This window comes from Anas acuta, chromosome 1, assembly GCF_963932015.1.
Source record: "Anas acuta chromosome 1, bAnaAcu1.1, whole genome shotgun sequence".
Taxonomy (NCBI): Eukaryota; Metazoa; Chordata; class Aves; order Anseriformes; family Anatidae; genus Anas; species Anas acuta.
The window spans coordinates 157,279,663-157,302,099 of NC_088979.1; the positions used below are offsets into that span (position 1 = coordinate 157,279,663).

Sequence of the window (22,437 nt, forward strand, 5' to 3'; positions counted from 1 at the left end):
TTATGGCATCCCAAAAGGCCCCTAGTTCTTTTTGCACCTTTTTGATGATAGTAAGGCTGACTCCTGTGGCACACCAGTGTTGAACTGCATCTCACAGAGACTTCTAGTCACTGACACCTCGAACTGAGAACAGCACAGAGAGTGAGCACCAAGAGGTCTGTGCATCATACAGTGGCCATAGAAGGACTTAATCATCTTCCTCTGGTGAATTTATGAAGCAGCTGCTCTATAAGGCCTTGGTGCTTAAGGATGAATGATTTGTTTTAAGGAACACTGCTTGGTGTTGGGGAAGATTACCATGCATGTCCTTAGCCATGAACACCAGGAGATAGATGAGCTGTTCTGCTTGACCTTTAATGTAGAGGAGAGGGGATTTTGGAAAGAAGTGTGATTATTTGTATGTCTTGTCTTATAGCCTGCACTTTAACTGCGTTTTTCTAGCTCATGCAGCTGTGTTTGACTGTAGGAGAGAAGAGCTCTCAGACTTTATTCTAGCACTATTCATACCTAAGGGAATGTGATGTTAGTCTTCCTGGTGCATTTTTTTTCACTAAAAAAGAAATTACCAGAGCTTGCTTGATTGCTTTTTTTATTTTATATTTATTATTTTTTTATTTTTTCTCTCTCTTAAGTGACACATTCAACAGAAGTTTTAGGCAATATGTTTATTGCCTATTATTACACACTTTTTCACTGTTCTAGTTATCATCACTTAGGATCCTGCAGAATTAGGGATTTATTTAGGCCATCTGGGAAAGGAGCAGAAGTCTTATATGTGAAAAACAACCTGGAGTGAAAGAAACTTCTTCCTTCCCACACAGTCCCTGGAGTTTTGTGTTTACCCTGGAAGATGCCTGCATCTCTTTAGGGCAGGAAGAGGTGAGTTTCAGGGCTTGGAGATCCAAGCCAATCTTAGTTGGCTGGAGCAAGAAAAAAGAAAGATTTACCTGAATGTTTATGAATACTGAATTCTTGTTCTGTTAGAGAAATTGCTGGAATTAAATACATTGAGGATTTTCTCTCTCTTTGTTTTACTCTGTTTCATATTATGCTAACATGTACTACACAGGAAAACAAATCAGGAACATTTTAGCTTTCTACTGGACAGACAAAGGGAAACCTAAAAAGAAGAATCCACCAAAAGTATATCTTGCCATGATTTGAGATTTGTAAGGATCAATATTACCCAAAACCCCAAACCCAAAGATACTGTTTTTAAAATACTCTAACAGCTTTAGTACAGATATTACTAAGTTGATAAAGCAGAACACGGAGTGACAAGGTCAATCAGACACTTAAAATAGCAGAGCAGAAAGTATTTAGAACATTGGGAGCAACATATCTTGAATTTAATAAACCAAGGATTCTGAAAGCCCTATTTGAGATATCTTAATTGATCTTGATTTTTGGAAAATGTTACTTTCTGAAAATGTGCTCTTTTGAATGATTAGTAATGCGGCACTCATTTTGAGAATTAAAGTCACCTTTTGTGTTATTGCTGTGTCTAAACTGTGTAATATTGTTAAGACCTTTGTATTTTAGTTGCAAAATAAACACTGAATCAAGCTTTGCAGTCTCTTAGTAACATGTCGTCTCCAATTTCCAAAATAAATTGAGGGTAATGAAACTATTTACTGGAGGACAAGTTGCAGGAGAAAGTTTTAAATTAGAAGGTTCAGTAACATCTTAATAATTTTTATGCTGCATTAAGCCAGAAGATTATTCCTGTTATTGTCATGATTAACTTATAGGGAAAGCTTCAATGCATATCCAGCATAATAATAATAGTAATAGTTTTGAAAATATGGGTAAAATGAGAGAGTTCATGATCAGCCACTATTAATGATTGTCTCAAATTAAAAAATAAAATAAAAATAAAATAAAATGAAAATAAAATAAAAAAAAATAAAAAAAATAAAATAAAATATAAAATAAATTGATTTTTAACTTCAAAACTGATATCTTCCAAACTGATATCCACGACTTAAGCCCAAGTTAAACAAAAAACTTTTCAAACTGCAAAAAATAATGTTGCTGCATTTTGTATCTGTGGATGGTACTAAGAAAAGAGAAGACTTGGTCTCTGTACACAAAGAAACAAAGGAGTAACATCTAAAAACAGGCATACCTATGTTATGAATAAATGCTGGCAACCTCAAAAGAAATTTGTTGCCTCAGACTTCACTTTAGCTAGAGCTAGCACCTCTGCTATGAATGAAGATCTTTCTAATACCTCCCATTTTGGGATAATCTAATATGGATACCATTTGGTATCCATAGTACCATGTTGTTCACTGAAAAGACTGACATTTTAATAACTGAGTCATCTACATGATGTGTCAGTTCCATGTAGAAACTTCCCTGAAGAATTTCCCTGACCAAGTATTAGTCACAGCTGAGCAAAACATTTTGTAATGGTCCAAGCTAAAACCTTGTTCTAATATCAGACATCTGGATGAAGTGAAGACCATATTTGTTGTTCTTGCTTGCTTGAAAACTAAACCAAACAAAATCAAAAAAAAAGGGGGGGGGGGAAAGGGGGAAGGATGTCACAAGGGGGTTGTCGTATGTGCTATGTATAGAAGTGTCATGGTAAATATAATCTCCAGCCTGTCAAAAATGTTGTCACTCTACATTACTGGTGGAATCTTGCCATAGAGTCATCAATCTTTACAGAGTTGTGATGATGCGTCTAATTTGTTGGACTCTCATTGCTACAATATTTTGTCTATTATCCATGCATATAGACAAACAAAATCAATGTTGTTCAAAAAATAAAATAAAATAAAAATCATATGATCTACTTCGGATTCAATTTGTAAACACTTTTCTCCTCTTCAAGTTACATATGGAGGGCATTTTCCCTGTATTCAATCCTTCTCCAAATATAAAGGAGTTGTCACATCTTACACTCAAACTTGCATGGGTGACAATCTTACTGTGATTGATTACCCTAGAGTCACACTTAAAACAAAAGCTATAGAAGCATTTGTTCATACAATGATATAAATTTCCATTCTTTTTCATCTTCCTGCCCTGTGAGCAATCTCATTTCCTTATTAGCAACCTCTATCTGAGATTACCTCTTTCACTTTGCAGTCTGGGAGACCCTTCTAATGTGTTAGTTATCCTTTCTTTCTAATAGTTATCCTTTCTCCTCTTCTGTTACTCAGAAATTATATAAATAAAAATCACACTTCCCAAATAATACACAACAAAGAAATACAACAGACTTCTCACTTAGTCATTGAATTATTTGCCATCTTCAAACTGTCAACAACTTCTTGATGGAAATATTTTATGACTCATTTCTTCCTTGTCATCCTAGAGAATAATTTATCTTCTCACTTTTACCTTAAGATACAAAGCTCCCTTGTTTGTTTAGAGGGGCTGGTTAGCTGGTTTGGTTTTGGATACCAGATCACTGAAATAGGCTTGTAAATATACAAGGTGATAAATGTATATGAAGAAGCATGAAGTTCATCAATTTAAAATATTCTGCCTTGAGGTCAACCAGAGCTTGCAGAGGGTCATCTGGTGTATGCCCGGGTGCTGAAGCCTGTGGGGTAGAGGACGGCTGACAGGGATACCAGGTAAGGACCAAAGTAGACACTGCGGTTCAATGTCTTCTCCCATTTATTCCCACATCTTGGTGCACATGCACCCCTGTGCTTTCAGTAGTTATGCCAAACATTAAAGCTCAGAAATCTTCCCCCTCCCCCCCCAGATATGTGCATGTGCAACTCCCCATCCATTTCAGTGGAGCTTTATTCACATTTGCTAAAGTTTTGAAGATTTGAATTTTGAAATGCTTTATATGCTTCATTTTAAGAACGATCCATGTGCATTCACTAATCAGCAGTGAACTCTTTAGTGATGACTAGATCTTCACAGGTTTTCACATACTGCCATTTGTCTGCTGTTCTCTAGTGTCAATAATATCCAGGATAAATCATTCACCTATAAATATTTTTGTGCTTGTCTATATCCAGCTCCTGTAAATCAGTCATTATGAACACATTGCAAACCTTTGTTTTGGACTGGAGAAGTTTGTGTCTGCCCCTGAATATTCTTTGTGGGTATAAATCCAGAAATTTCCCTTAGATAAAACCAGACAATTATTTCAGTGAAATCTCTATAAGAAAGACTCATTGGAGATTTGTTTTATGAAAGCAACTACACACAAACCCCCATAACAACAAATATGCACAACCCCCCATAATAACAAATAGATTTTTCAGTTATTATCTACTGAACACAAAGAGCACATTTCCTATAATAAGGGCAAAACACAATCTAATTTTTCTAAGTACAACCTACTCCCTTGTTGATTTTTTTTTCAATAGGAATGACGAGAGCAGCAGCAAACAGCAGCACACACCTAACAAAGACTGCTGTAGCGCTAGAATGTCTCTCCAGCTGCTGCTTTATTGAATCTTCTCTTTATGAGGTCTATTATCCATGCATTATACTTCTTGTTTCCCCTTCTTCACCAGCATCTTCCCTACTGCAGGTGGCCACTGCTAGCCCTGAATTGAAATTTTCTTGTGCAATAGACCCTGTAACCTCTCCTTTAAACTGCACAGACTCCATTTCCTTTGCAATATATGAAAAATACTGCTCTTCCTTTCAATTATTGTGCCTTCAGCATTATATCTGGTCATTATTTTCCTCCTTTTTTTTCTTCCTCTTTGTTACTTTAGAATCAGAAAATAATGTCTCTGATCATTATAGACATGTAATCAGGATAACCAAAGGCAGCTCCTGAAGGATGCAATGATAAATTTTATTATAAAATGGAACACCTAAATGTAAAAGTCATGGATTAGATAGTTTTAGATGTGTTTAGGTAGGTGCTTAAAAGCATGTGTCTTCAAATGATATAAACACAGATCTCAGCAGAGCTTTCAAGTGTCGTGTTTAACATCAGTTCAGAACATGGTAAGACAGAAAATATAATATATCCTTATACTGGTAAGCATGATAATAATGAAATCTGTTGGAATAAAAACTAGAAAACATAATGCATGTGCAAGGACACCTGTTGCTACATTTTTATTTCACAGAAGCTTACTGTGCTAAGATAGTGCATCTAGTACACAGGTAGAGCTTTCAGGCAGCTGGGCAATATTTAGCTTCAAATAAAAATTGCTTTTCTTTGCAGAGTTTTCTGGTCTAAATCCCATTGACTAATTATCTATTAGAACTGAATAAGAACATTTTTGCTTTTGCCAGTGTTTTTTTTTAACTTAAATATCTTCTACATGTTGAAAGAATAGAGATTATGGTTACTAACTTTCCAGTTTCTAAAGGAAAAACAAGCTGAACACATGTAAATAACAAGTATGTTGAATGACTTAGTTCGAAAAAATGTCTAATCTGCCTTGTGAGGTATCCATTCTCACAAAATAAATAAGCAAATAAGGATTTCCTCTAAAACATTATTCATATGGGACCTCTCAAATTTCATCAAAGACCAGAATTACTAGGTTTTGACTAATACAAACACAAATGAGAGAAAATATTTTAATCTGGGACTTCCATTTGCTAAACTCCAATCTGAGCAGAATAGAGCCCTGGACTGATTTCTCCAGCTGTGGTCAGTGAGTGTAATGCAGTAGTCCAGCTGTAAGACTTGCAGAGCACTCTGCTTGCACTGACCAGTCATGGGAATATAAGAATGATGCAACATCTCTCTGACAGCTTCTCTGTCCCACTCTGATCATCACACACACACAAGTTTGATGGCAGTGTCACCTTGCCTCAGCAGACTTTAATGGATAGCTAGCCACTTTATGTTGGCAGACATTTTGCTGAACTTTCAGCCCTAGTTTGGAGAATTGATTGACTGTACTTTGTTGTGGTCCTCACAAGGCCCAGAACAGCTCTGAGACTGAGTAGGAATAAATGTGAAAACACAGACTAGGCCTGCTTGACTGGAGACAATGACTCACAATCTTCTTTTTGCTACCCTCTGCAAAATTTCATGTTGCAAGATACGCACCCATGAGAGTCTCTTTCCCCATATTTTTTCTTCCCTGTCCTTCTCCTGTTCAAGATTAGCTAATACATATTCCTCAGAATTGTCAAAATAAAACAGTTACCTCTAAACTAAGACAAAACACCAACACTTTCAAATCAGAACAAGACAACTTGGAAAGGCTAAGTGCAAAAACAATAACAGATTCATATGCATTGCTTCAGTATCTTAGCTGCTTTGCCAACAACACTGTTTATTTAACAAATAAATCTAATTAAATTTTGACAGAATCTAGGATTCCCAGTTATGGCTGGGAACTCATTGTGTTACATTTTTATATGTTCAGGAAAGAGAGAGAGAGACAGAGAGAGTAAGAGAGAGAAAGAATTCTTTTATTTAGATGTTGGAAATTCCATACTTACACATAAATCCATGTATGAAATATCGTAAACAAAATATAAAGACAGATTTTGTCAAGCTACTGCTTTTCAAGATGTATGTTAGTTTAATAAGATTGACATTTTAGCAAGCTGAAGATCATAAGGCATGTTTTATGGTGCATTAAAATCTCATAATAACAATTTCAGAGAGTTAGCATAATATATTATTCAGAGTTAAATACTGCCTTGAATGATAAGGGCTATATGCCATCAGGCTATACTAAACTACAGCTTTGAAATATCAATTTTAATTTATCAGTAAAGTCATTTACATAGCTAAAGCAGGAATGTAATGATGTATTTTCTGCCTAACTAGAAGGAAAAAAAAAAAAAGGCAAAAAAAAAAGCATGTCTTTTCCAACATCCAGAAAATATGAAAATATTCTGAGAAAGCCATTATTAAGTCATTTAACCTTTCATACAAAATAAATTGTTATGGATTAGTTATAAAGCTGAAAGTAAACACATTCTAATTTTTTTTTTTTTTATTGAATGTAAGTAAACTTACATAAAATCTAGGGGAAATATTGTATTCAGGCACAAATGTATTACTGTAACTGGGTTTTTGACAAATTGCAACTATTTATCTGATATTTCTGTAAGTGGCACAAAAAAGCCATGCAGCACTCCTCTACAACTTTACCCTGAAGAGGAATTTATCAGAGTGACTTACTTAGAGCTGCACATTGATTTGCCCTTCATCCACATCTGAAATACCATACTTTAAGGCCTTTAAGCTGGTAAAAGGGTACACTCATGCAGTTAATAGGGTGGAAAAGAGGGCAGCTAATATGAGACAGCGAAGGAGACACAAGATCAGAAAGTACCTTTAACCCCAAATCTTACTTCTCAGTTTGGGTTGAGAGCCATAGGAGTGTCCACAACTCTAGAGAGCTTCAGGCTACATTTATCTGATTTGATGGCACAAATTTCAGAGCCCTTCTTTCCAAAAACACATGGCCAGCAAAGTGGGAAGTTAACCAGGAATATGTCTGAGCTGCCTGTGTGCTGTGAGCCTCCCAGAGTTCCAGTTGCCCCATTTTTCATGCTGTCTATGTATATTTAACAGTAAACTTTTGACAAGTAGCAGCTTAAGCACCTGCAATTCCTCCTCTGCCTTCAGCACAGCTATACGGTCAGGGCAAGCCACAGACCAGGTATTGCACACAGCCTTGAACGCAGGTGCTCAAGCCATTGCTATGGGAATACAAAGGGCAAGGGGAGAAGTCTGGTACAAGGAGGCTTACCTTGGCCTCCCACACGATGCTGTGAGAGACACAGAGCACCAATCCAGGAATATACTTCAACCTGTTGCCAGAAAAGATCAGAAATTCCTCTCCACCTAACTATCACGGTCTTCCTTGGCCATGAGGGACAGTCAGTACAGAAGTGCCCCAGAAAATGCAGCTCTGGAAGCCATGGAGAAACACCTCCTCGGCACGCCAGGTCTGCACCTTTAGGGTAAGGGGAATGATGAGGCCTCCCAGCCACAGCAGCACACTTGACCTAGGTCAGAGTAATGAATCCCAGCCACTTGTGCCTGGATGTGAACTACTGCAAGTAGTTCTTTATCCATTGTCCTCTATGACATCCTCTGCATTAGGACTAACCTGTTATTTACACTACAGTCTTTAATCACAACAGCAGGCAGATCAGGTCCAAAGTACTCATTCAAACTGGCTTCAGGACTTAAAGCTTTGGAGTGGGCTGTAAGAAATCATAAATTTCATCAATTACTTTGAAATATGCACCAGAAAACAAACAAACAAACAAACAAACAAAAAAACACCATGCTATTCTGTCTGGCTCAGCATAGCAGAAATTCAATGTGTGTCACAGGCAGTGTTGATTTTATAATGCAATTTTAAAAACCTCTCAACTCACAGGAAGCAGTCTATAGTGCATGAGTGAAGTTTGGTCATTTAAACAAGCAGGACACTGGAGTCACCATAGCAGTCCACGGTGCAGCACAGCCTCTGTCCTGAGTTTTGGTAGTATGCTAAGCTAAAGTCTTACTGCAACACTAGCTATGTTTTGTACCAAGTTTAATTTAATTCTAAAGTAGGTAATCTCTCAGAATAGGAGTTATTTGCCCTTTTTTTTTTTTTTTTTTTTTTTTTTTTAATCTTACAGAATAATTGTATGTTTCAGTCACTGTGCACATACCTCTGTGGAGGTGACAAACCGGCCTGGAAGAGTACAGCAAGTATAAATCAGTATTTAAAAGACCTGTACCTTTAAATCTTTGAACTTTTCTGTTTCTCATCTCCCTTGTTCCCCTCATACACACTAACATTGCTGTTGTTTTGTTTTTTATATGTCACTGGCCTTATTAGCAATGTAGCAGAATTAGACTGTGATGAGCCTGTACAGAAGGTGTCAGGCTGCTATCAGGTCCAATTGGGCTTTGAGGAAAGAATCAAACAGCCTCCTTTCAAAGTGATTGATGCCTTCTCCAGATTTAGCTTAATAACTTTGTGCATTTGTATCAACAGCTTTGAGGTGAAATTTCCAGAACTGCTCTTGTCATCCCTGCCAAAGTGGATTGTCAAGATCTGCAGGTGGCTGAGACCAGTACAGGGACTGAGATCAAACCTGACCATCAGTTCCTGCAAAGTCCTTCCAGTGTTGCCAACCTAAGGTGAAACATGCTGGGAGCGGACAAAGGGAACATCTCTGTAAAAATAAGTAACCCTGATTTTAAAACACAAGGATGAGATTCACGTCCACATATAGTTTAGTGAGCAGCTTGATTTTTAATAGTGTTAAGAACTGGTAGGTGTGCAGTACACCTGGGGAGGAAAGGAAGGAAAAATCAGAGATGTAGGAGCAGAATTAGGAATGAGATTCCTGCCAGTATGGTCAGGCCAGCGCTTCCCCCATCCGCAGGGCAGCCCCTGACATGAGCCCTAGACAAGTGCCTTCATGCTGCAGGTTTTGATTCCACCACATTTGTTTTCAGACTCATTTGTCAACAACAAAAGAACAAAGTTCAAGCAAACTGCTAAGGTATCATTTCTTACGAATAATGAACAAGGCTAAAGACACCTCCTGCAGATTAATGATGGGTTGGAACCAGTTAATCACCTCAAGCCATTAACCCTAACTGTTATTAAACTCTAGACCTAAACCAAGTCCTCAGTCAGTGTGGCTGCTATTCACCCCTCCAATTTCTACACCCATACTTCGATCTCTCTCCTAACTCCCACCCAAACAAAATCAGTGAAAAACTGTATGTGAGAATTTGTATTACATGCACGTAGAGACAGACGTCAGCTACATAGATTGTGGAAGTTGTCTATTTCTCAGCTGTTTTAAAGCAATATTTGTTCCATGTCACATACAAGGTATTTGAGGGCATTGAAAACCTGCCATGTTAGTCAGTCAGGGCTCACCAGTCTTTCCACGAAGTAATTTAGTTTATAGCATGGCAGGAAATAGGGCAGGGAGAAAGGAGCTGAGGGGAAGGGAGGAAGAAAAAAGAGGGTGGGGGGGAGGAGGAGGGAAAGCTGAGGAGATAACTGACATCTTTCTTAAGAGGAATCTATTCATAAATTAATTTCTTGATGTATTCTAATAGATTTTTGTTTTGTTTTATTTTATAACCCTATTGTACAGTAGCTGCCTGTTATTTGCTCTAATCATCTGTTTCCATGACCTTCACCTTTATTGATTTGGCTTCTTCCAAAGTTTAATGCAGTCTCTGAGATTAAAGTCATTTTTCTCCAGGCCAAGTTGGTTAACAGAAGATTTGCTTTTAAGAGAAGTAGAAATCATTGTGATTAGTAAAAAGTGATTTTGAACAGAGAAAATATGTTTAAGTAAGTAAAACCCCTTTACAGAGCCAAGCAATAGAAGGGGGCTCCAGCTCATAAACAATGTCAGTTTTTTTTTGTTTGTTTGTTTGGTTTGTTTTGTTTTTAAAAAAGTGAAAAATTGAGTGAAAAAATAAAAGTAGGGTTGCTTATAGTATATTTATGAATGCTACAAATCCTGCAGATTTGAAGAATAAGGTACATAGGATTTTATTTTCTCCTCCCAGATGTTACTTTAATCAGGTTTCTAGTTGCAATAAATAGAGAATCATATTATATGCAGTAATGTTCCCCAACAGATATAGTAACATAACTCAACATTTTGCAATTGTAGCAGGTGAGATTATAAATCAAAGACAAAATTTACTACAAGAATATAATAAACCAGATCCCATTTTCCTTAACAATTTATAGTTCTGATTTGATTATACAGCTTATTTGCTTAATTTTATTACTGCTTTAAACTCCTGCCTCCTTCATGATAATCCATTCTCTAATGTCAACCTTCAGTTACATGTTTCAGTAAGAAAAGCACACAGTTGTTTCTTATATATAATACATCAAAAACTGCAGGCTGCCTTTCCATAGTCACACATACAAGGATTGGATTCTGCAGCCCCTTTACCTCACTTGAGACCATAATGAATTACCAGAGATAAACAGACGGATCCAAACCCACTGCAGTAAATGGAAAATCATCTGTTGACCTCACAGGGCTTTGAACCATTCCTGCCCTGACAGCAGACATTCATTTCCTGTTCCCAGACTCTGCCAGGGTAATAATAAATGTATTACCCAACTCAGCTCTAGTACTCGGCAGCAAAATGAACCAGAGAGAACATGCAGTACAAACAAATATACCTAATTTTTTCTATACCATACACAAAATTCAGAAGGACAAAAACCCAACATATAATTATCCTCATGTAAAAAAGAAATGAAAAACAAACTGCAGATAAATCTTCGATTGCAATTTTTCTCATTCTCCCTCTCATATACTTTGTCACCATTATTTTTCCATTACCACAATATCATTTCTGATGAAGAAAAAAAAAAAAAGACACTCATGAATTAATCATACATTTAGCTCATAAATATTTGAACCACATACTGGTTTCTGTTAAAATGGTACAGATTTACTGGAACAGAAACCAAACAGCAGCTACAGAAGCACCACTTCCTGTTGATAACTAAAACTGAGCTCTGCAAGCTCACAAATTAGCATCTGTTGTCTGGAGTTTCCCCTATAGTGCTTCAGCTGTGTTTTCCCTAGGTATTGTTTTGTTTTCATCCCTTGCAGTTTTCTAAAATTCCTCTGAAACTGAACAATTGGGGAAAAAAAATGTTGAATGTTACTATGGTAACTAAAAAAAAAAAAAAAGAAAAACACTTCAAACAGACCGATGACTCAGGGCACAGCTTCTCAATAGAAACCAACGCACTGGTGCTTTGTCCACAAATAGAGCAATTTGGGGGCCTATTTAAAGGTGTTGAACTCAAGGAATATATTAATACTCCACTCTTTCATTTATCATAGAATATTTTTCTCTACTGAGCAGCAGTATGGCATTATGTGTGGCATTAATTAGCACATATATCTTTGTATCATACATGTCTTCCACAGAAACTATTTCAAGCTACCGTTAAGGTCAAAGCATTACATGCAGAGAAATTAAAACCAAAACTTAAAAACAACAACAGAAAATCAATTACAATTGTACGTAGGCTCTTTCATCCCCTCACACATGAACATAAAAGACTTTAACTACTGACTCAGTGTCATTTCTTATACTCTTATACATTTCTTATACTTTTTATACATTTCTTATAGAAGAACCTTTCTGGGTTAATGAGACCAATCCTCAGCTATTACATGCAACCAGACTGTGTAAGACAAGCCATGAAAATACCAAACTCCTTAAAACTGCTGTGATTTTTGCAATTATGACTCCCATCAGGAAGCTGTCCCAGAGTTTTATTCCTGAGAGGTCTCAAAAGCATACACACACCATTTTCAGTCAAGTTTACTTATTTTTTGCTAGATTATACCCCTCCCCTTTCCCCCTATTTTATAGATAGATAGATAGATAGATAGATAGATAGATTAGATAGATAGATTAGATAGATAGATAGATAGATAGATAGATAGATTTTTTCCCCAGAACAAGCACTGACTGTCCTTTAGCTTAAACTGCTCCCCTCCCTCTTTGGTGTAGAGAATACACTGACATATTTATAAAGAACACTATTTTCCCTAGCCATTCTTTGTTACATGAATATATCGTTTGGCTTGCTCATCTTTATTTTTAAGACAGACTTTTCTTTCATTTGTTAATTCCTGTAGTCATCTTCAATTGTTATTATGAAATTTCATTTTCACTGATCAGTGAGAAACTCCAGATTTTGTCTTACCTGGCTCTTGTATGATAGGATTAATGCTTCTTTTTCATCACTGGAAATCGCTCCTGATACACCCCAGAAAATAGGACCCTACCATATCATCATACTATCCTTCTCCTAGGCTATGTATCAATGCATGTGAAAGCACCATGCTAAATTCTACAGAAAAAGAATATCACAATTTCATCTTTTCATGGAAATTAGGATTAAAAGACACTTCTAATTTTTCCCACTTTTCTTTTTCCCTTATAAGGCAATATGTTTTATCAAAATACCTCTACCAAGTCCAATGACTTTTGTGAAACCCAGTGTTTTTCAGTCCTCAAAAATCCTTAATTAATCTGAAGTAGGTCACATAAGAGGGAAGACATTTTTGATTTTAAAGTGATGGCCACATCACAGAGCCCTTCCAAATAGAAAATAATAAATCTAAAATAACAACAACAACAGCAACAACAACAACAACAAAAACAAAGAATTTTTTTGATTCTAATTTTTAGATGCTTTGTTCACTATGTATTCCTAATGTGATACTCATGTCCATAAGCAATGGATGAGATAGTTATTTACAAGCTCTCCAGTCTGTAGGGAAATATCTTGGACTGAGAAATAAGTGGACTCAGGCAGAAGACAAAGACGGGATGTTTGGGGTAAGCTGTAGAGTAAGAACTCAGCAGAAGCGATGGTGACAGATTGTTTAATTGGGTAACTGTCTCCATCATCTTACTTGCAAAGGAAGCAAGCAAATAAAGCCTTGGGAATAATAGTCTATAAACAGCTTGCTTTAAAAAGTAATTGACAACTTCAACTGCTATGATACTTCAATCTCAGGGGAAAGAGGCTGTAATATTTGCTGCAAAGCCTTGAAAGCCCTTTTTCTTTGTTGACTGCAAGAAACAATCAAAAAAGTATTTTCTCCTGGTATTGCACATAAATATATGTACGTGTAAAGCAGAACAAAATGCAGAAAAAAATAAAGTAGTAGGTTTTAGAAACCAAGAGTAGATTTGTTAGTTTTTCACCATAAAAGCAAATTCTTAAAACAAGTGTACATTTACACCACTGCAAACAACCACTTTGATATGAAGTTGATTTAGCTATGAATGTGGTCAGAATTTTTGCCAACAAAAAGATTTTTTCTTTTGGTGTTGCAATTTCAGAATTGTGCAAAAGCTACAGGATAAAATATGATCATTGGCCACCCTTTATTTTAAAAACACAGGTCAATAGTTCAATTTCTCCTTGAAATAACACAAGGCTATGTGGAGTAATGGATCTTTATATTTGCAGTGGAGAGTTTATGTAAATGTGAAACTAATGTCATTTGCAAAACCCATGCAAAGCATCAACAAACACACTAAGCTTTCCTCTCCTCAGTCAGGGTTTATTTCACCCCTATTACTGGAGGCCTGGGCAGAGACTGCCAGATGTGTCAATGCTTCTCGCTATGACAACAGTTTCTGATGTTCAACAAAGGGTTGAATATGAGTCTGGACTTCTTGCTGTCTCTCACTGCTTTAACTAGGATTTGGGCACATGTAAACAAAGAGGAAGCCTAAGAGAATAATGACCAAGTATTTCTTGGCTACGGAAGTAAGAGACTTGGTCTTAAAACTACTGAGCCTTTGCTTCCCATCACTATGACATAATTAAAGAAGTATAATAACATTTAAAAACAACAACAAAAACTGTTGTCCTAACTATACGACACAACAGTAGGACTGACTGAAAAATGCAAACTTCAGTTCAAAGATGCAGAATAAGATGCATCCAATAGGCTACTCCTGCAGCCTACAATTTAGAAGAAAAAGAAATAATAAAATAAAGGCCTATTGCAATGCTTGGTAGTGACTTCAACACATTATAAAGAAGAACTGACTTTATGAGGCTGAGCAAAATGGCTTTTTCAAAAATTTAATTTCTTCAAAAAAGCAAACAAAAAAAAAAAAAAAACACCTAAAGCTACAAATCATTTTTTTTGTTATTCAGGCAATTACTGTTTTGAACATGAAGAGTTATAAAATTCTTCCACAGCTATGTAGGGAGACAATTAAAAGAAACCTAACTTTTTTTTTATTATTATTTTCATATGTTAACAAGCCTTGAACCAATGCATGACACATACAAAATAGTCCTGGGGAAGCATCAATATTACTGTGAAAGTGACTCTGTGATTCTGTGAATGTAGTCTGGGTTACATTTGTCATATACTTGTTTGTATTACATTATTTATCACAAGAATAGCATTTTAATGTCAACGCAGACCTGTTTAATCTGTGCCTAGCTTATCCATATGTCTGGCTAGCTGAGAGACTTAAGCAGTAACTAATCTAAACAACATATGTACTACTGATTTACTCATCTTAATTTTACGTTAATTCAAGTGAAAAATGACCTTAGCAACTGTGTTGGATGAGGCAGGTCTGATTAGAATTCTGTGAAAAATAGAAATAAACTGCCTTAATTTAAACACTGATCTAATTTGTTGGTTCTTATTGTTTTATACTTACAGATTCCATCCTGGGTAGAAGAAAAGGAGCATATGGACAATCAAAGCACAAAAAGCTGAAAAAGCCTGTTTATATATACATATATATATTCTCCTACTGGGAGAGGCAAAAAGCACAGATTAAATTACATAAGTGATACGTTTCCATAGCTCCATCATTTGTTTGAAATAATGCACAAGGCTTTGCTGCTGATGAAAAAAGAAACTCTAAGTCAATCACAGAAGTGTACTCAGCAAGGAAAAGCTCTTGATCAGAGGAATGGCACAGAATGAGACCATTTCCTGCTGTAGCAAATGCTGCTAAACGCTAATCTATTCCCATGGAGATGAAAATTGAGGATGCAGGGCAAAGTCAATCCTGCCTAGATTATGACCTATGGCTCTAAGGAGATTAGTCATTTTAAACAGGAAAAGAGCCCAAACACTATTATTCAGTATCTTTTTTTTTCTGTGTTTACATTTAAACCTCTTCCTCCTCTCCTCTTCTTCTCCCGCTCTCCCCCCCCCAAAAAAAAAAAATAATTAAAAAAAATGCTTATTATCCACTTTGCCCCTGAATTTTTCCCTCTTTCTTTAGTCCTGTTCTTTTTACATACTTCAGATTCCTGGTCCACAGTCTCAACTAGGGTTGGTATAAATCAGGTTTCTGAGGGTGGTATATCTGGTCTCTATGGGTAAACATTCTTCTCTTTCAAAATTTGAAGAGTCTCTTGCCAAGTAGGTGCAGTATTTGGAGTATGTACATAAAATTGTATTAAAACTGTTTACACCCACCGCTTGAGGTGGTTAACTATTTTTCCTATCACTCAGTTTTCTTATACCTACCCTACTTCTATCAAAGTTACTGTTGAAGAACAAGATGGGAGAGAGAGGGGGAGAAACACTTGGTATTTGTCACATCCTTCAGGTTATACGGATCATACCATATATGCGTTTTTTGTGATTCATGAACAGGCATGTCCTCTCTACCTTTTCGCACATTCCTCTCCCTGCCCACCCAGTCTTTCTTGACAAAAACTTCTTCAAACTGAGCTAGGAGTAAATATAAGCCTATATTGCTGCAACAGATCTACTTAGACTTGGTATGATGAACTTCAGCTGACCTAGATGCAGAAATATATGCCAGAGTGGAAGCCTTAAGTGCCTCCCAAAACCAATTACTTCTAAGGTCATTTATCAGCAGAGGTAGGACCAGAGAAGCCTCTTTACTCCTAGATGTTTCCCCTGATCTGGCTTGTTGCTGAGGCTGGAGATATGGGTTAGATGGACATATTGCCACCTTGTAAAATGTCATTCAGGGCAGCTGCTCTACTTTGGGTTTGTCAAGACCTGCACCTAAACCACAGTGACGTTATTTGTTATTTTGAAGCCTTGTGGGAACTTTTGGGGGAGCTTGTGCATACTGCCCAAGTCATAGCACAGCACAACCCTCTCTCAGTGAGAACCTTGGTAGCCCCCAGTCCCTCCCCCGGAATTATTGTAGTCCTCTGAAGGTGTAAGCTGTTCCTAAGGAGCAGGGCAGAAAATAAATGCAAAGCTGTTCCAGGCCAAGCCATAACAGATTAAAATGAGTGTTTTCAAATGGAAATCCCTCATATTTTTAACCCTCCGTTCTTGAAAATACCATCTTCGGTTTGCCTTAAGATTTCTGGAAAAAAAGTAGTATCAGATTGTGAAATTCAGAAAGATTTTGCTGGTTAGCTAGAAGTGAAGGATGAGCCAAAATCAGGCATGAAATTGAAAACTGTTCTCACAGTGATAAGGAAATAAGCTTTCAGAGGCCTTGGATGAAATACATGACCTTGCAGCCTTTCCATCTCTAATTTCATTGATTAAAGTTATTATTAACAGTTTTCTTAATTATGCATAATATTTCTGATTTTCTGTAGTCCTTGCTTTGTCCCCATCAAGTTCTTGCAGATTAATTTCATCTCTCCTTAGTTTACTGCTAGACTTTAAAATAACCAATTAAAGAGATAATTAACTTTATAACATGATTATGTAGTGCCAGCAACACAGCATTTGAAAAAATGTACTTATCTAAGTAGTATTATTAGCAAATGCAGAGGTGATTTTTCTGATCTCAGTAACAGAAAAGGATTCAATGGATGTACAGCTCATATATACACTTTTCACAGTTACCAGTCAGGGGAAGCAACAGTTGAAGAACCGTGGCTATCAAGACCTGGGTCAGAGTGCTGCATAAATCCCTAAACCAGCACTAACCTGAGCAATTACATTCATGTCCCATGGCTCAATGACACCAGTGTCTCCATAGGGCCCCAGCAGACATCCAGTCATACCAAACCGGGTACTGCATGGAAGGTCTTTTCTCAGCTGGGAATTGCAGCAGCATTGAATGAATTGTCACAAGGTTTTCTGTATTTGCACCTCAGCAGTAGGGGCAGTTAGCATCCCTCTGCAGCATTGGTGCCAACCAGGTGCCTGCCTATCTTCAGATGTTGCCACAGGAAATCCAGCCCCACAAACAAGAGCAGGAGGAGCCACGTATATTTGAAGCTGTTATTGTTCCTATAGACTCCACGTATGAAGCCAATGATGTGCTGCCTCATGCAACATGCAGGGACCTTACCAGGACTTGGTTTCTGTGGTGCAATCTCTTCAAAAGTTACAAGGACAGGTAAAACAGAAAATAGGAAGGAAGGGCAAGTAAACTCTGGAAAATGGAGACAAGCACAAAGACGCAGTCTTTCCTAGAGAACAGATAAAATAAGTAGCATTATTTTTAATAAATACAAAAATACATAGAATCACAGAATCACAGAATTTCTAGGTTGGAAGAGACCTCAAGATCATCGAGTCCAACCTCTGACCTAACACTAACAGTCCCCACTAAACCATATCCCTAAGCTCTACATCTAAACATCTTTTAAAGACTTCCAGGGATGGTGACTCCACCACTTCCCTGGGCAGCCTGTTCCAATGTCTAACAACCCTTTCAGTAAAGAAGTTCTTCCTAATACATACATACGTACATACATAATACGTACATACATACGTACAGTTTAAAAGTAAACAAATAGTGTGGGGATGTTTATACCCAACTTATAAATATATACAGGCTTAATGAACTTTGGCATTGATGTCATCCTTTGTTAGCTTTTGTGTTAGTCTAAATAAAATGATGGGGAGTCTTCTGATTCACCTCCTCAGTTAAACTTAATTTCAGACATATTTTAGAACTGAATGTACTTTAGTCCTCAAAATTCCCATGGTTAGCATATAATATGGATTCCATGCTCCATGCTTTGTTTATGTAATAAAGTTGATCTCTCTAAGGTGGATGCTAGCACTGACCCACATTGTTTTTAAAATTAGACAGGTATAAATTAAATTATTGAGTGGTCATGTCCTTTTCAGAGACCATTGAATACTTTCTCTTTTCTATGAGACAAAGTCCATTAACAGACCCCCACTCAGAGTTTAGAAAAATGTTAGCCAGTACTTGAATTCAATACATGTATCCTGGTACTAAGATTATTCTGCTACTTACTTTTCCTCATTCCACCCACAGATTTAACTCTACTTTCGGGTGGAAGTTCACTTTAGTAATTCTTACTTTTTTAAGCACAGTGATAAGGCAGTGTAAACATATAAGGATTTTCCACATACAAATCAATAACAACATTAAAATCCCTACGGAATCTCAGGGTCACTGCCACTTCGCTGTCTTCAAGTATGAAACTCTGCTTGGGTTAAGGATTTTTGGAAAATATAAACTTAGGAATAAATCTGAAATTTTGACTGTTCCATAAAATGTAAATTATTTACCATTCATGCAAAAATACGGTCAGCATTTGTATCTGCATGATTTTTATAGCCAGGCCCTTCCATAGCAAACCCTTCTTTCTCCACCTTTTTTCCTTTCCCAAACAAATAAATCTTTATATTTGCAATTTGTAGTCTTCCAGATGTCAGAGATATTTGTTCTTTTACATAGATGAAACTCAATTCATTAGTTGCTTTCTAAGTTAGGACAAGAGCTATAAACTAGCATCAACAGCTGACCAGAGTAACTGAAACACTTCTGTAAAGACCTGTTATGTTCACAGTGGGCCAAACAATTGGATACATGGCAGCACTCTTCTGCCTAATTTGTGTACACTCACCTTCGATGATTCCCTTGGAGAGGGTTATATACAAGGGTGGATACAATGATCCTTTAAATGGAAATTCACTAAACTTCTATTCACTCATACTCCCACTATCTAGAAAACATTATCTGTTCATCCCAATTTCGCTAGCTGATAAACACAGTTTCTTCATCTTCCCAACACTTTGTCACACATTGACAGGTAATAGGTATATGCCTTCAGTGGTGAGACTGAGAAGATACTCTACCAACTTTTTACCTCAGTTCACTGACCAACATCTCTTCAGTTTTGCCCAGCTATCTTTCATGCAAAAACTGAATAATCATGTTCATCATGCCATTTTCCTTCTGTGAAACACTGATTCCAGGAAAATGACTTCTCCATTCTCTTGGCAGCTAAGCCTATAGCACGTCATCATCTCTTCTACTTGTGGACCCCTAGACTTTATTTTATTGTACTACCTCTTGGTTTTTCATCTGAATTTTTTGTTCCACAGTTTGAACAATATTACTGGAGATACCACGGAATATTCTGACACTGCAAGGCAAAGCATGACTTTCCATGGTATTACTTCTTTCTGAATACTGTTATTATACTTGCAGTGGAAATTAATTACTTGTCCATGGGTCACCTTAAGATAAAATATTAGTCTGCAAATAAGTGGCATTAAACTAAATAGAAAGATTTGAAGGTATTTCTGGGTAAATATTTTGCTTTCAGAATGTTTCAGATTGCCCCACTGTCAGTAATTTCAAAATAACTTTATAAGAAAGGATCTCCTAGCCTCTCTTGCTCTTCAGACACTGACTGAAATAGTAAAACTAGGCACTATACTGTTTCATCAACACATTGCGTTTAACTTTCAGATGCGAAGCATAAGTCTTCACCTCAGAAATTTATATTTTTGAAGTCTATTTACAGAGTGGCATCACCCTGTAGAGCAAATGTGAAAATAAGAAAGATTTTGCTTAATGAAGAAGTGAGTGAAGGTTCCTCTTCCTCCTCTTTTTGCAAACATAGGCCTGCAGGGACACAGAACACACTAAGGGCCTTGAAATACAGAAATGTCTCCCTTTGATGATGTCTAAAGGTCCTAAGAGAGATCTGGGGAAATCCCTTATAACTTAGTTTGTCAGTATTTTCATCTTGGTCTACAGATTTTTGTACTTTTTTTTTGTTATGGTTGTTGTTGTTTTTCTAATTTTTCTAATTTTATTTTCTCTGTCACTAGTAATGAAGAGAAATGTAGATGATAATAAGCAGAATGGATACTGACACTATAATAAAGACAAAGCTAGAAATGCTGCAAGAATGGCAGCTGTGGCAGGGTTTTTAAATGCAATTGCCATGCTGTAATTGCCTATTTTTTTTTAAACCCGGTCTTAAAAAATACTAAAAACATCCATTCATTGCATTCGAAAGCAGAAGCTGCATGTGAGAAAATAAACAAAAATGGAACAGCAGCTTACCACTCTTGAGTTATCCCCTTTTAGAAATAAATAGGTGTATTCTCAGGTTCAGCTAAGAGGAAGACAATGGGCAAGGGAAAACCATTTTTTTTCATTGTGCTTCTTGGCTTCAAAGCCCAAGTTTCTCGTCAGAGAAGAATAAAGATAGAGACTACCTAAGGAGAAAAATGGCAGGCTCCCAACATACTCAATATGCTTCTAAAACAAGACACTCCTCCCTACAAGCCACTCTGCACTGGTACATTGTATCTCTCATAAATAGGCTAGGAGATGTAAATAATGCAGAAGCATAACATGCTGAAGGGAAAGCATACCGTTTGCCTCATCCTGGCCCACCGAGTCCCAGGTGAGGTAAGTCCATGACAAAGGATATTTTTCTCCACAGAGAAAAAAAGCCCAATAACATTATTATTACTAGCCTACTTTATTGGAAGTCCATGAAATTCATCATAAGTTACATTTAATTGTTTACTTCTACCTGTATTTAAAACATTTTATGATTATTTGCCACATTAATCAGCATAGCTGATTATACTTCAGTTTTAAACAGTAATGTATTTTTGAAAGAGTCTGCTATGAAGTCATAAGTATGGTATAAGAGCCTGGCTTAACACTGCTCACCTCAGTGACCCTGCAAATCAAAACCAATATCTCAGTCTCATCTCAATCACTTACTCTCTGAGTGGCCTTGGGCAACTGATTATCTCCTCTGTATTCTCCTTAAGACATCCATCCTTGGAGGGAATAGCAAACATCCAAACTTCAAAGTAAACAGCTAAACTCTATAAAACAAGAAAAACAAACAAACAAACAAACAAAAAAACAACAAGTTAAGCATTAAATGCTACCATGCTCTACTGAGGTTTTCCTAAATCTCGTTCTTTAACTGTTCTGATATACACTAGACATTACTTATCTTCACTATCTACTGCACGGTTTCTTAGTATTATTACATCTTTATTACAATTTACTACTAAAACCTGTAGAATCACAGAATCACAGAATTGTAGGGGTTGGAAGGGAGCTCGAGAGATCATTGGGTCCAACCCCACTGCCAAAGCAGGCACCATAGAGCAGGCTGCCCAGGTAGGCGTTCACACATGCCTTGAATATCTCCAGAGAAGGAGACTCCACAACCTCCCTGGGAAGTCTGTTCTAGTGCTCTGTCACCCTAACCATGAAGACGTTCTTTTGCATGTTGGTGCGGATCTTCCTGTGCTCCATTTTGTGGCCATTATCCCTTGCCCTGTCCCCACAAACCACTGAAAAGAGGTTGGCCAAATCCCTCTGTCTCCCACACTTCAGGTATTTATAAACATTGATGAGATCCCATCTCAGTCTTCTTTTCTCAATGCTGAACATACCCAGGTCTCTCAGCCTTTCCTTTTAGGGAAGATGCTCCAGGCCCCATGTCATCTTTGTGGCCTTCCGCTGGACTCATTCCAGGAGATCCCTATCTTTTTTGTACCGGGGAGCCCAGAACTGGACACAGTACTCCAGGTGAGGCCTGACCAGGGCAGAGTAGAGGGGGAGGATCACCTCTCTTGACCTGCTGGCCACGTTCCTTTTAATGCATGCCAGGATCCCATTGGCCCTCTTGGCCACCAGGGCACACTGCTGGCTTATGGCCAAACTGTCATTCACCAGGACCCCAAGGTCCTTCTCCTCAGAGCTCCTCTCTAGCAGGTCACCCCCCAGCCTGTACTGAT

At 37.2% G+C, this 22,437-nt stretch overlaps 1 long non-coding RNA gene across 1 annotated transcript; it reads right to left on the reverse strand.

The window, feature by feature from the left end:
- Positions 1–7,935: 7,935 nt before the first annotated feature.
- On the reverse strand, positions 7,936–21,512 carry LOC137848768 (uncharacterized). The gene is made up of 4 exons (XR_011091510.1): positions 21,404–21,512; positions 17,738–17,858; positions 10,085–10,174; positions 7,936–8,127 (listed from the first exon to the last, which is right to left on the reverse strand). It is a non-coding gene; the product is annotated as an uncharacterized lncRNA (long non-coding RNA).
- Positions 21,513–22,437: the final 925 nt, after the last annotated feature.